Genomic DNA, 15454 nt, shown 5'->3' with positions numbered 1-15454 from the left:
GGAATTTCTCCCGATTAGTCTGTATGGTGCCGGGGAAATAGCGCTGTAGAAAGCTTCGCTATAGGGAAGATTAGGTTGCCATGCCATTATTTTGGCTCCGTGTGCGGGGATGGGTGTCTTGTGGGTGGGGATGACATTGCTGCATGGTGACTCTTGTAAATGTTGCGTGTGGAGAAGAAAGTACCGGAGGATTAAGCTGTGTAGTGAACAGAGGAGGAGAGGTGAGAGTAGGTGAAGTAGACACAGTAGAGGACAGAGAAGATGATGGAGAAAGAAGAGAAGAGAAAAAAGTTAAAGAAGAAGTTGGCGCAGCTGTAGCTGCTGATGGAGAGAGATAATAGTGATGCCCTGCAGAAGAAAAATTGCACACCGATGTAGCTGTTAAGACCATAGGTTTTGGCATTTAGTCAGAGACGGGTCTCGGAGAAGGAGGAGAAGAAAGAAGAAAAGGCAATCTAAGTTGTAGGACCCAGTGGAAGCCCCAGTTACTTCCAGTGGAAGTCCCAATTATTTCCATTTGTTGTTGTAATTGATCATGTCATTGCTGTAGTAGTGTTTTGATTTTTTGTGATGAGTATACGCCTTGTTTTGAATTACACCGTATCCCCCCGACCTATCTAAGTAGCTACCTGTGAGTGTAGTTATCTGTAACACACTGATATTGGGAGACGTGACTCCTCGGCGGGGGTAAAGTCAGCCGAGTGTCTTGTGACAGTGAGAGGTGAATTAGCCTCCTGTTTGTTTGTGGGCACTTGTCATTATTCGTGTCACTTTGTGTACTTGTTTTGTGTTAAATTTTACTGTTGGCTGAGGCTCCTCACCCACAGACGACTTAAGTGAAGAGCAGTGTAGTTAACTTTACTCCCTCCACAGGCCTGCTGTATACGATATTACTGGACTAAAGTCTACATAACACGCTGTTGGACAGTGGGTGAATTTGATACAAGGACAATAATCCAACAGGGTTTTATACTTCGACCATATATATGTTGTTGCTTGTTATAATTATCTTTTCCCTAGAACGTGGATGGTGAGTATTACCCAGTTATTGGAATTAGTTGATGTATTCTTTCCTTGTCTATGGTTGGGAGAAACAAACTAGCGACCTCACTACAGGAGGCCAGAAGAACCCTGTGGAGGTGAATTAGACTCCACGCTATACTGCACACGAAGTGGCAGTGTAAGTAGGCTGACCCAGATAGTGGCAGCCGAGGAGGGGACCAAATCCTAGTGATATATATATATATATATATATATATATATATATATATATATATATATATATATATATATATATATATATATATATATATATATATATATATATATATATATATATATATATATATATATATATATATATATATATATATATATATATAATATTATATATATATGTCTCTGGTCAAGGGAAGCAAAACCGAAGGAAAAAAAATCCCAGTTAAGCGCCAGTCCTAAGAGACGTCAAGAGAATCATCGAAAATTGAAGGCTAAGACTCTTGAAACCTCTCTCTTGAAAGAGTTCAACTCATAGGAAGGAGGAAGTCACTTCCCTGGATGTAGTGTGTAATTCACAACTACACTTACTGGCAGACTACTACGGAGACTCCTGTTCTATATAAATAGGCCAGGTCGTATGGCCGGTTAAGGCAACTGACCCGACTACCTTTATCCAGCCTTAGTCTCCGATAAATGTTAGAGCACGTCTTAGCACGTCTGCTGCTTCCAACTGCTGTGTACTGACCGCTGTTCTAAAGTGCTCCAACCGCCTCCCAGCGCCGCTGCCAAAGGGTGGCGGGTTGGGGGGGGTGCGACACACACACATAGAGACACACCCACTCGCTCACACCCGCTCCTTGTGCAGTCATTACTTGAATAAAACACTTTACTTTTAAAAATTCTTCTGAACAAAGAAAGGGGGCCAGATGAATACTGATTGTTTCTTTGTCAAAGGGAACTCTTCTGTTGTGAACTACGTGAGACTCAAACTGACTCAACAAAGGGAAATAAGGTAAGTTTATCGGAAAAGGAGTGTCTGGGAGTGGAAATTCTTATGGTAAGTTAATGGCAACGAGCGTCCACTCCACATTGTACATTTGGCGTTAGTACCCTGACTCTTTCTCTTCTCGTTTATTGTCTTTTCTCTTTGATAATTTTCATTTTCTTCCTTGCAGATATATATATATATATATATATATATATATATATATATATATATATATATATATATATATATATATATATATATATATATATATATATATATATATATATTTATTTATTTATTTATTTATTTATTTATTTATTTATTAGCAATGTGTCTTATATACTAATTCTTTAGCAACTGCAGGATTACTATTTAGGGGCATGGCAAATGAAATTATACAATTTATCACATCACAGCCGATCATGAATAATACCAATCATGGCCTCAATTTTTTTTTTTTTTTTTTTTTTGTACTGGAGTTTATAGAGAACTATAATGCTAATACTACAAGGGATACTCCTTTACCCTAAACACCAGCACAAAACAGACTATTCCCTGAGAAGTTGACTTATATCTGAAATTATTGTAGATATACGTTCTTGTCTTGGCTGGAACTGGGTATAAAAATAAAAAAAAGATGGCGAGAGAGAGAGAGAGAGAGAGAGAGAGAGAGAGAGAGAGAGAGAGAGAGAGAGAGAGAGAGAGAGAGAGAGAGAGAGAGAGAGCAAGGACAAAAAAAAAATAGAAGGACCAATTCAAGATGTAGTTTTTAATCATATCCAAATTGCTATAGCATAATATCTTAAAGTCTATGTATTTTTAAAAGAGATAAGTCATGAACAGGATAAAGTACGAGAGCAGTCAGGAAGTTCCATAATTTGCCAGTAAAAGAGATGAAATATGGAGAATACTAGCTAATTCTTACATTAGTCAACCAGAAGAGAGAAACTGATGAGTAATGTTTTTTCTTTTTATTTCACACCTGTTTAAGAAAACATCTTAAAAGAAGCCAAATGATAAAAGTGATAATAAAAAGTTATTCCAAGCCCACAGAAATTTGTAAAAGGAAAATGAGTCATGATAATAATAACGAAAAAAAAAATTTACTGCGTTCTAGAAATAGAAAACAAAAACTGTAAAAAAAATTTACTACGTTCTAGAAGTAGAAAACAAAAACTATAAAAAAATACTGCCTTCTAGAAATAGAAAACAAAAACTGAGACAAAAAGTGTGTCTCAACTGTTTTTTTTTTTTTTTTCATGTATTTGTCATGACACACTTTAGCAAGATTCTCCACGCAATAGCTGTCAAAACATGTTTAGAAACACTATGTGGTTTTTGATATCGTTCGTGGAGCTCAAATCCGGATTACATCCATACCAATACTTAAAACATTGTTACCAGCACGTGCGAGCGACAGACCTCTTTTGGCCCTACCTTCCACTGCGACTCTTAGTACGGATTGAAGGCACGTGCGGAGGCTTTGCCTTGATGGTCGAAGGGATGGCCTGTGCCTTGGCCTTCGCGACTCTTGGTATGGGCCAAAAATAATTCAGGGTAGGACACGGCCACCTACACCCGTACAATCTAGAATGGGAAGAAACTGTTAGAAATAAAAACACTAGTAAAATACCTGACTTTAGGAGAGCAGATTTTGAAGAATTAAAAAGGTACCTCCAAGGAGTGGACTGGCAAAGGATGCAGGGTGAGGTCAGGTCAGGGACGGAGTTCAGAGAGATAAGGCAGGATGAGGGAGGTGAGGTGAGGCTCCAGAAGGGAGGAGGAAAGAGGAAGGGGGGAGATAGGTGTGAGTATGTTGGAATGTCAGGTCATGCTGAAATGAGAGAGGTAAGGTCGAGGCGAGTTGATGAGGGAGGGGAGAGGATGGTAGGGAACGAGATGAGGGGTTTAGGTGAAGTAAATGTAGATGAATTGTATAAATATTTCGTAGATAAAGTTCATACAGGTCAATTAGCAAATATCCCGTATAAAACAATAAGATCACAAAAAAATGACCCTAAATGGATGACTGCTAGGTTAAAGCATTATATAGGGCGTAAGAGAAGTATATATAAGAGATTAAAGGCAGGTGAGGAAGTTTTAAGGACACAGTATAATGAATTAGTTAGAACAGTCAGGAAGTTAACGAGGAAAGCTAAGGACAATTATGAATTAAAGGTAGCCAGCCAGGCGAAGACGGACCCCAAGGGATTTTATCAGGTATACAGGACGAAAAATAAGGATACTGTAGGTCCATTAAAGGCAGCAGATGGGGAGCTGGTTAGTTCTGGGGAGGAGATTAGTAAACTTCTGAATGATTATTTTTTAACTGTCTTCACTCAGGAAAACATGCAGGATATGCCAGATAGTGAACAGGTGTTTAGAGCAGATGAGAATGAGAAGCTGACGGATATTTCCATAACTAGGGAGATAGTGGAGCAGGAGATAGATAGGCTAAAAAAGTTCAAGTCACCAGGACCTGATGAAATATATCCCAGAGTACTGAAGGAATGTAAAAAGATTATTAGTGAGCCGTTAGTTTCTGTCTTTAGGAAATCACTGGAGTCGGGTGAGGTACCAGACATGTGGAGGCAGGCTAATGTAGTACCCATCTTTAAGAAAGGGGATAAAACTTTAGCGTCTAATTATAGACCTGTCAGCTTAACTTCAGTTGTAGGTAAAATGTTAGAGTCAATAATAGCCAGGAACATTAGGGAACATTTAGACAAACATAATTTGATAAATCAGTCACAGCATGGCTTCACGAAGGGGAAGTCTTGCCTGACAAACTTGTTAAGTTTTTACAGTAAGGTGTACGAGGCAGTAGATAATGGTGATAGTTATGATATCTTATATCTGGACTTTAGTAAAGCATTCGACAAGGTGCCCCATCAAAGGCTCCTGAGAAAGGTTAGGGCGCACGGGATAGATGGGAAGGTGTTAGGTTGGATAGGGTCATGGCTTGGTAACAGGCGAGAGAGTGCTAATAAACGGCTCGAAATCCGAGTGGGGTCATGTCATTAGTGGGGTGCCACAGGGATCAGTATTAGGGCCATTATTATTTCTAATATATATCAATGACTTGGATAGTGGAATTAGTAGCGATGTTAGTAAATTTGCGGATGACACAAAGATAGGTAGATTAATTAGGTCAGAAGCGGATGCCATCGCCTTGCAGACAGACTTAGATAGAATGAATGAATGGACGGATAGATGGCAAATGCAATTTAATATCAATAAATGCAAAGTGCTTAGCGTAGGTAGAGGAAACCCACACAATAGGTACACATTAAACACCCAAACTCTGGTAGGTACAGGGTACGAGAAAGATTTAGGAGTTATAGTTAGCTCTGAACTCCGTCTAGGGAAACAATGCATAGAAGCCAGAAACAAGGCAAATAGGGTACTAGGATTCATTTTTAGGAGTGTTAAAAGTAGAAGGCCGGAAGTAATATTAAAGTTATACTTGGCGCTGGTCAGACCTCATCTAGACTACGCTGTGCAGTTCTGGTCCCCACATTACAGGAAAGATATAGGTCTATTAGAATCAGTACAGAGGAGAATGACTAAAAGGATACAGGGGATGAGGAGTATTCCTTACGAAGCGAGGTTGAAGCGGTTAAATTTACATTCTCTAGAGAGACGTAGGTTAAGAGGGGACCTGATAGAAGTCTTTAAGTGGTATAAGGGTTATAACAAGGGAGATGTAAGCAAAATTCTTAGGATCAGCAACCAGGGTAGAACAAGAAATAACGGGTTCAAGCTTGAAAAATTTAGGTTTAGGAAGGAGATAGGAAAAAATTGGTTCTCAAATAGAGTGGTAGATGAGTGGAACGGACTCAGTAATCATGTAGTTAGTGCTAGGACACTAGAGAGCTTTAAGAGAAGATTAGACAAGTTTATAGATGGGGATAGCAGATGGAAATAGGTAGGTGTGTTTCATACAGGGACTGCCACGTGTAAGCCTGGTCGCTTCTTGCAGCTTCCCTTATTTCTTATGTTCTTATGTTCTTATCCCACATTCTAAAGAAGAGGCCAACAGTCTCATACGTACTTATCACCAAAGAGCAAGTTCAGAGCAACTCCCAACGCACACAAGAATGAGCTTCAACCCAAACAGCAGGAAATATCAGTAGATCCTGCAACACGCAGACAGATATCCCCATCACCAAAGCAGAACTCAACAAAGCGTTTAAACAGAGAAAAAGACACGGCTACAGGGACGGACAAAATCTCATACTCAATGATAAGGAATGGTGACACTGTCTCTTACAACAATCTACAACACCTAATAAACCAATCATACACCATGGACGTGCTCCCATCAAGATGGAAAGAGACTACCATATACTCCATCCCCAAGCCCAAGGAGCCTTGGGAAACCAGACCAATCTCTCTCATTAGCTGCCTCGAGAAGGCAGCGGAGAGGATGGTCGACATAAGACTCAGAAGGATAACGGGAGCCTTTCACGCCAACGTTTACGCATACACTCACGGCAAAAAAAAACAGGGACTGCTTCCTTCAGATGTTTTCTACAGTATCAGACAGGAAGGCAATTGTGACATTCCTTGATTTAAAAAAGTCTTCGCGCTTGCTAACCTCACCGCCATCCTTTACTCCTTGGTTGAAAAAGATGTTAAGGGGAACCTACAAAGATGGACGAAAAACTTCCTCTCAAACAAATCTCCAAAGGTAAGGTTTCAGGAACGCTATTCCCAGTCGAAATTATTTCACAGTGGTACACCACAGGATAGCATCCTAAGCATATTTCTTTTCAGCACTCTCGTAGAGAACCTTGTGACCATCTGGGTCCCAGGTCCATTGTTATGCTAATGACATTGCAATAGCTAAACTTGGACAAGGACACCTCAGAAACGCCCAACCAACATCAAACACAATTTTGGAAAAATTTCCAGTCCTTAGGACTTAAAGTTAACCTAAATAAAAGAGGATCCATCTTTTTGGGAACAGTTTCTCAGAAACACCACTACATCTCCACGAACACCCACTCCAATGGATCCAGAGCTACCAATACCTGAGCATCTGGATAGATATTTTTTTAAATTCAATGTCGACACAGCCTCCCTCAAGGAACGTGTAGAACACCGTCTCATGACGATGAGGTCTTTATCAAGCCTGGAAGGAGGCGTAAATTCAAAGGTACTCACTTTATACTACCTTCAAGCAATAAGATCGTTAATCGACTATGCAGCTCCTGTCCTGGTCACAGCCAAAACAAATTTAATAGACATACTGCAGAGACTGCAAAACAAAGGGCAAAAGATCATCCTCGGAGCGCCAAAATGGATTAGAATTTCCACTCTGCAAGCAGAACGCAGACTACTCACAGTACAAAACAGACTAAACTCTCTTTATATATATATATATATATATATATATATATATATATATATATATATATATATATATATATATATATATATATATATATATATATATATATATATATATATATATATATATATATATATATATATATATATATATATATATATATATATATATATATATATATATATCACCGTTCTTCACAAGCACACCACCGGCTTCATAGAACTGCAATACTCCAAAAACTACAACAAAGCCTTGAACAAGATCCCGAGTTATTCCGAGACAAAAAATGGAGCCAGGAAAGCTGCGTGCACCATTCGCTTTCTCATCGGCCAGGACGCTTTCCTCCGACGCTACGCAGATAGTCCACACAAGGACTACTTTTCACCACCACCATGGCTTGACGAGCCATGGAAAATCACAATAACGAAATTCACATACAAGAAAACATTGCTCAGCACAAAGCAGCTGGTAGACGAGGCACATCAGGCCCTGTTAGCAGCACAAGATAATGGACCCGAAGTCTATTTTACTGGCGGTTCTATAGATCCGACGACAAAAAGACCAGTAGCTGCCTTCACCCATCATACTGAAGCTACACAGGTAGGGAAACATTGCAATACACATCGATTTCTTGAGCTCCCAGCAGTTCCTCCAACAACATATACCACATGACAACATATATGTATGCACATTTATATACGCCACAGCCACACGGATACAGCTACAAAACAGACAAATATACTCAAACTGGATCCAAAGTCACTCGAGAGTTCAAGGAAACGACGATGCCGATGTCATTGCTAAGAACTCATTGCTTCTTCCGGCTGTTATTGTGGACATCCCGAGAAGTAAGGCAGCAATCAAAGCGGTCATGCGAAAAGAAACACTGTTACGCAACAGTACTCAGCTGCAAGGATCCCGTAAAAGGGTCACCAAGTGCAAACTGGTGCACTATCGATACAACAAACACCCTACACAAGGACACATCACACTACCCAGACTCATCAAAACTTGAATAGACAGACTCAGACTCGGATTCAAATGCTTTTCAGAGAATCGAGACCTTTTACCCGAAATCTGCACACACTGCAACACACAGACAATCACACCATTCATACACCATATAGAAGAGTGCCGGACCACTGCCGCTTTTCTCAACAGAACGTCCGGCAATGCACTACACATCATACACGACACACCCATACATGCACAAGTGCCCTTGGTGACCATCTTCCCATCACCATGTTTCTCTCTCTCTCTCTCTCTCTCTCTCTCTCTCTCTCTCTCTCTCTCTCTCTCTCTCTCTCTCTCTCTCTCTCTCTCTCTCTCTCTCTCTCTCTCTCAGCGACCCACATTACTCCACACTATCTCACACATTGCATATGCAGGTAAGTGAAACTGTCGCGCAGGGGATCACTGTCTCCAGCACCTGACTGAACCAAATAAATCAAATGAATCAAATAAAGCAGCTGTGAGCCGTCTCCCGACATAAGGCCCGCGTCACCTTGATCTTCAAGGTGGCAATCTAAACAAGCAAACAAACAAACAACAGCGTGTCCAGTCATTCCAGAGTTACTGAGGCGAAGCCGTCCACCAGATTTTAAAAGAGAATAAGACTCTTATAAGGCATAAGGAAAATATCTTTAAGAAAATAATAAATGCTGATCATTTAAATGATTTAAATGATATATATATATAGAGAGAGAGAGAGAGAGAGAGAGAGAGAGAGAGAGAGAGAGAGAGAGAGAGAGAGAGAGAGAGAGAGAGAGAGAGAGAGAGAGAGAGAGAGAGAGAGAGAGAGAGAGAGAGAGAGAGAGAGAGAGAGAGAGAGAGAGAGAGAGAGAGAGAGAGAGAGAGAGAGAGAGAGAGAGAGAGAGAGAAAGAGAGAGAGAGAGAGAGAGAGAGAGAGAGAGAGAGAGAGAGAGAGAGAGAGAGAGAGAGAGAGAGAGAGAGAGAGAGAGAGCTTCACTCCCTTTCAGGTGAGAATGGTGTCGTGGTGCGTGATGGTGATGGTGGTGACCAACAATCCCAGTGTTCTCGGCACCTTTGCCGAGCTATCGGTGAAGAACCACCTCTTGGGACCGTCTACGAGACTCCTTGCCATTACTCAACTTCCTCTCCGTCGCTTAGAAAGTATAGAATTTTTTCATAAATTTTTTTCCAGAATGGATGCTATGATCCTCCTTCTTGGCGATTCAAAGGAAAAAACAAGGTGCGTATAGTAATGCACTGCAACTTTTTAAATATTAACATGATAATTAAAACTTTTCTTCAAACTTTCAATTCTTTTATTTTCCTTTTCAAGTGGGGGAGTGTATATATATCTTCCTAACATAACAGCAGCAAGGGGCAGAATTCAGCTGGCAACCCTATCAGCTAAAGGATTGATTTCCATATCTGATCTTCCTTTTTTTCCGGACAAATATACCAAGTAAGTGTTTTCTGCTTCATACGCCGTTTCTTTTGAAATTATCCATTGAATATTTACATGACTACCATTAAGGGATTACAAAGGAATGATTTATTTTCAACAGATTCTTGAAAAAACCTGTTTTGAAGATTGTCATGGAACAGCTAAGTGCAATACAGAGGAAGGACGCAGGCTGTAACCAAAACATTATGAGATATTTACAGCAAGGAATGAATTTTACGTAAGTTTTTTTTTTTTTTTTTCCTGGTAAGATCATTTCAAGAATCTACTTTCTTTCATATTCCTATTCCGTCTACCTGTCTGATACAAATAGTTACTCAGAGTATCTTCACTCTATCTCCTTCATTAGAAAATTGTAAAACTTGATATATATATATATATATATATATATATATATACATATATATATATATATATATATATATATATATATATATATATATATATATATATATATATATATATATATATATATATATATATATATATATATATATATATATTTTTTTTTTTTTTTTTTTTTTTTTTTTTTTTAAGAAAGGACCATTGTGTTTCAAACTCAAATCAGAAACATGCGTAGACAAACACATCTAATAACAACTGTAACATAAAATTTAAGATTAAACGAGTACTTGCCAAGTGTGAAGTTCGATCGTAATTTCACGAACATTTAACTGCTTTAATGGGGTAGTACACTGGAACTCCCTGCCTGTTTCTGTGTTTCCACCTTCCTATGACTTGAATTCCTTCAAGAGGGAGGTTTCAAGACACTTATCCTTCCATTTTTTGACTGCCGCTTTGGACCCTTTTATGGGACTGGCATCGCAGTGGGATTTTTTTTTTTTTTTTTTATTATTATAAACGAGATGACTGCGTTGTCAGTTCCACTTTAGTCCTTCAGAGAGTAGGTTTGAGAAGGCAACCATTATATATACAACATGCTTAGTTCCAAACTGAACTTATGTGTTGGGTAAAAGAGTTGGGTAAAGAGAGCGTTTACTACCTCAGTGAAGCAGTTTAATGTTTGTGAAATTACGATCAAACTGCACACTTGGCAAGTATTCGTTTAATCTTAAATTTCACTTCAAGATCATTTAACTGATATCGCCGGTAGCCAACGAGAGCTTTAGAGTGATCCCTCAAACCTACCATGCCTTCAGAAGCTTAGATAAATAGTGTGCTTTTGGAAACAAAACATTTTATTTCCAGAAGATTTGAATAAAACTCAGCACCAACAACAATAATAGCACATTTACTTACAGTAACGCGAACAACCCATGTCAAAGGAAAGAAATGAATATGTTAACATTTTAACAAAACTCGTCACACTCGTAGCACATATTCCTACAAAAAACGTGTATAATGTTTAATGTTAAAACATATACATAACTTGAATCATTAGACTGATGTATAATGGTAGAACATATACATAACTTCTGACAGAATTGCTCTTGCATAATGGCGGTGTTTACATATAGGTCTCTTGTAGTGTTTCGTAAAGGTTGACTCCCCGGACCTTCCGATAGTGGATATAATCGTGGAGAGAGGGAGTTTCAGGCGGAAAAGTATTAAGGTCAATGCCAGAAGCTTTCATTATGTCTTTTGTCCAGCGACGTAATGTATCTCGTGAAGCCATTTTAATCGTAGGTTTTGTGGTTAGGAAGAATCTAGTGACTCTACCCCTTATATCTTTTGTCCGGTTTAGGCAGTCTCAGGTCAGGGTTCCTATCTCAGGTCAGAGTTCCTAGTGAACGGACGTGTTTAGTGAGCATTGACCTGACGCTAATATAGCTGGCTAGTGTAGACATGGCGCCTTGTGTTGGTGAGTCGACTGGTTGTGTTAGTTCTCCTGTTCTCGAGGCCTTCGTTGCGAAGGTCTCAGAGGTGGAGGCTGAGTTCCATCGAAGGATCTCCGAGATGCAGGCTGAGTTTCGTGAGAGGATCTCAGACCTGCAGGCTGAGTTCTGTGAGAGCATCTCAGCACCTGTGGGAGGGTCGTGCCCCACCGTCACCTTACCTAGTAAGGCGACGGAGGAGCAGTGGTCGGTTGTGTGCAGGGGAGCCAAGAGGGTGAAGGTCCTCAGGGCACCTTGCGTAGAGACGAAGAATCCCTTCAATGTGCTGGAGGAAGGGAAAAAGAAGGTGGACAGGGCGGGAGGAGACAAGAAGGAGGGGGTAGATGCAGTTACCCTACCCCAAGATAGAGTGCTTGTGTTTGGTGATAGTCAGGTTAGGCACTTAGATAGTGCGTTCTGTGCTAGGGATAGGAAGCGTAGGTCGAGGGTGTTTGCCGGGGGCCGGGATAGGGAAGGTAGCTGATAGGCTAGACACGTGCTTGGAAAAAGATGGGACCAAGCCCATTGTTTTTCTCAGTGCTGGAGGGAATGACCTTGGTAAGGTCAGGAGTGCGGAGCTTATCAGGAGGTTTCGGCAAGCTTTGGACAGGATTAGGGACAAGGGAGGGATCCCTGTGGTATGTGGTGTCTTGCCGAGGAGGGGAGTTGGTGCTGAGTGGCTGTCCGGGGCTATTACAGTGAATCGCAGGCTCGCGAATCATTGTAGGAGTAATGGATGGACGTTCATCGACAACTGGGACCTTTTCTATGGTAGGGACACCTTGTACGCCAGGGATGGAGTGCATTTGTCACGCCAGGGTGTTCGTGTTTTGGCGGAAACACTCGAGCGGGAGGTAATTGCACTCCAGCACTTTTTTCGTTAGTCGGGAGGGAAGAAGGGGTAGTGAGGAGAAGGCGAGGGGCAAATTAGTTAAATCTAGAAAGGTAGCTAGCTCAGGGATGGTGAGAAGTAGCTTAAGTGTTTACTACACAAAGTGTAGAATTATGCTGAATAAAACAGACTTGCTTAGAGGAATAGCGTGCGTAGAGAAATTTGATATCATTGCTTTAACTGAAACTTGGTTAGATATGTCAGGAAAAGTATTTCATCCAGAGGTTAAGATAGATGGGTATACAATGTTCTATAAAGATAGGGAAAACAGGAGAGGAGGAGGCGTCGCGTTATACGTTAGGGACACATTACAGTGTTGTATGAACAATAGAATTAAAATAGATAACAAAGCAGAGTCGATATGGGTAGATATTAAGGAAGGATCGCAGTCAGTAGTACTAGGGGTAGTTTACAGACCACCGACCAGTACAGAGGAAATTAACACCTCACTGTGGCAGGGATTAAATAGAGCAGGCAGGTACAGTCAGGTATGTGTGGTAGGAGATTTTAATTTTAGGAATATCGACTGGAGTCTGATTGTGGGTAACAAGGAAACAGAGGAATTTCTTAAGGTAATTCAGGATAATTTTTTAAAACAGGTAGTCGTACAACCCACAAGGGGGAATAATATTCTAGATTTAATTCTTACTAACAGGGAGGAAGCAGTCACGCAGGTAGAGGTTGGAGGACAGCTAGGTAACAGTGACCATAGGGAAATTAGGTACAATTTAGAATGGGAAGAAACTGTTAGAAACAAAAACACTAGCAAAATACCTGAATTTAGGAGAGCAGATTTTGAAGAATTAAAAAGGTACCTCCAAGGAGTGGACTGGCAAAGGATGCAGGGTGAGGTCAGGACAGGGACGGAGTTCAGAGAGATAAGGCAGGATGAGAGAGGTGAGGTGAGGCTCCGGAAGGGAGGAGGAAAGAGGAAGGGGGGAGATAGGTTTATGTTGGAATGTCAGGTCATGCTGAAATGAGAGAGGTGAGGTCGAGGCGAGTAGATGAGGGAAGGGAGAGGATGGTAGGGGACGAGATGAGAAGATTAGGTGAAGTAAATGTAGATCAACTGTATAAATATTTCGTAGATAAAGTTCATACAGGTCAGTTAGCAAATATCCCGTATAGAACAATAAGATCACAAAAAAATGACCCTAAATGGATGACTGCTAGGTTAAACCATTATATAGGGGGTAAGAGAAGTATATATAAGAGATTAAGGGCAGGTGAAGAAGTTTTAAGGACACAATATAATGAATTAGTTAGAACAGTCAGGAAGTTAATGAGGAAAGCTAAGGACAATTATGAATTAAAGGTAGCCAGCCAGGCGAAGACGGACCCCAAGGGATTTTATCAGGTATACAGGATGAAGAATAAGGATACTGTAGGTCCATTAAAGGCAGCAGATGGGGAGCTGGTTAGTTCTGGGGAGGAAATTAGTAAACTTCTGAATGAGTATTTTTTAACTGTCTTCACCCAGGAAAACATGCAGGATATGCCAGATAGTGAACAGGTGTATAGAGCAGATGAGAATGAGAAGCTGACAGATATTTCCATAACTAGGGAGATAGTGGAACAGGAGATAGATAGGCTAAAAAAGTTCAAGTCACCAGGACCTGATGAAATATATCCCAGAGTACTTAAGGAATGTAAAGAGATTATTAGTGAGCCGTTAGTTTCTGTCTTTAGCAAATCACTGGAGTCGGGTGAGGTACCAGTAATGTGGAGGCAGGCTAATGTAGTACCCATCTTTAAGAAAGGAGATAAAACTTTAGCGTCTAATTATAGACCTGTCAGCTTAACTTCAGTTGTAGGTAAAATGTTAGAGTCAATAATAGCGAGGAACATTAGGGAACATTTAGACAAACATAACTTGATAAATCAGTCACAGCATGGCTTCACGAAGGGGAAGTCTTGCCTGACAAACTTGGGAACATTAAGACAAACATAACTTAATAAATCAGTCACAGCATGGCTTCACGAAGGGGAAGTCTTGCCTGACAAACTTGTTAAGTTTTTACAATAAGGTGTACGAGGCAGTAGATAATGGTGATAGTTATGATATCTTATATCTGGACTTTAGTAAAGCATTTGACAAGGTACCCCATCAAAGGCTCCTGAAAAAAGGTTAGGGCACACGGGATAGATGGGAAGGTGTTAGGTTGGATAGGGTCATGGCTTGGTAACAGGCGACAGAGAGTGCTAATAAACGGCTCGAAATCCGAGTGGGGTCATGTAATTAGTGGGGTGCCACAGGGATTAGTATTAGGGCCATTGTTATTTCTAATATATATCAATGACTTGGATAGTGGAATTAGTAGTGATGTTAGTAAATTTGCGGATGACACAAAGATAGGTAGATTAATTAGGTCAGAATCGGATGCCATCGTCTTGCAGGCAGACTTAGATAGAATGAATGAATGGACGGATAGATGGCAAATGCAATTTAATATCAATAAATGCAAAGTGCTTAGCGTAGGTAGAGGAAACCCACACAATAGGTACACATTAAACAACCAAACTCTGTTAGGTACAGGGTACGAGAAAGATTTAGGAGTTATAGTTAGCTCTGAACTCCGTCTAGGGAAACAATGCATAGAAGCCAGAAACAAGGCAAATAGGGTACTAGGATTCATTTTTAGGAGTGTTAAAAGTAGAAGGCCGGAAGTAATATTAAAGTTATACTTGGCGCTGGTCAAACCTCATCTAGACTACGCTGTGCAGTTCTGGTCTCCACATTACAGGAAAGATATAGGTCTATTAGAATCAGTACAGAGGAGAATGACTAAAAGGATACAGGGGATGAGGAGTATTTCTTACGAGGCGAGGTTGAAGCTGTTATATTTACATTCTTTAGAGAGACGTAGATTAAGAGGGGACCTGATAGAAGTCTTTAAGTGGTATAAGGGTTATAACAGGGGAGATGTAAGCAAAATTCTTAGGATCAGCAACG

The 15454-nt window shown here is 40.3% G+C and overlaps 1 long non-coding RNA gene across 1 annotated transcript in view; it reads left to right on the top strand.

Annotated features, from left to right (window-relative positions):
- The window catches only part of LOC135115123 (uncharacterized), a 60969-nt gene extending 50975 nt beyond the window's left edge, over positions 1-9994 (top strand). Inside the window, exons 5-7 of the long non-coding RNA XR_010275825.1 lie at positions 9323-9555; positions 9649-9774; positions 9878-9994. This is a non-coding gene — a long non-coding RNA (uncharacterized LOC135115123). The remainder of the gene's footprint in view (positions 1-9322; positions 9556-9648; positions 9775-9877) is intronic.
- Positions 9995-15454: the final 5460 nt, after the last annotated feature.

Source organism: Scylla paramamosain, chromosome 28 (assembly GCF_035594125.1).
Source record: "Scylla paramamosain isolate STU-SP2022 chromosome 28, ASM3559412v1, whole genome shotgun sequence".
In the NCBI taxonomy this organism is placed as follows: Eukaryota; Metazoa; Arthropoda; class Malacostraca; order Decapoda; family Portunidae; genus Scylla; species Scylla paramamosain.
This window is presented reverse-complemented; position numbering and strand designations above follow the sequence as displayed.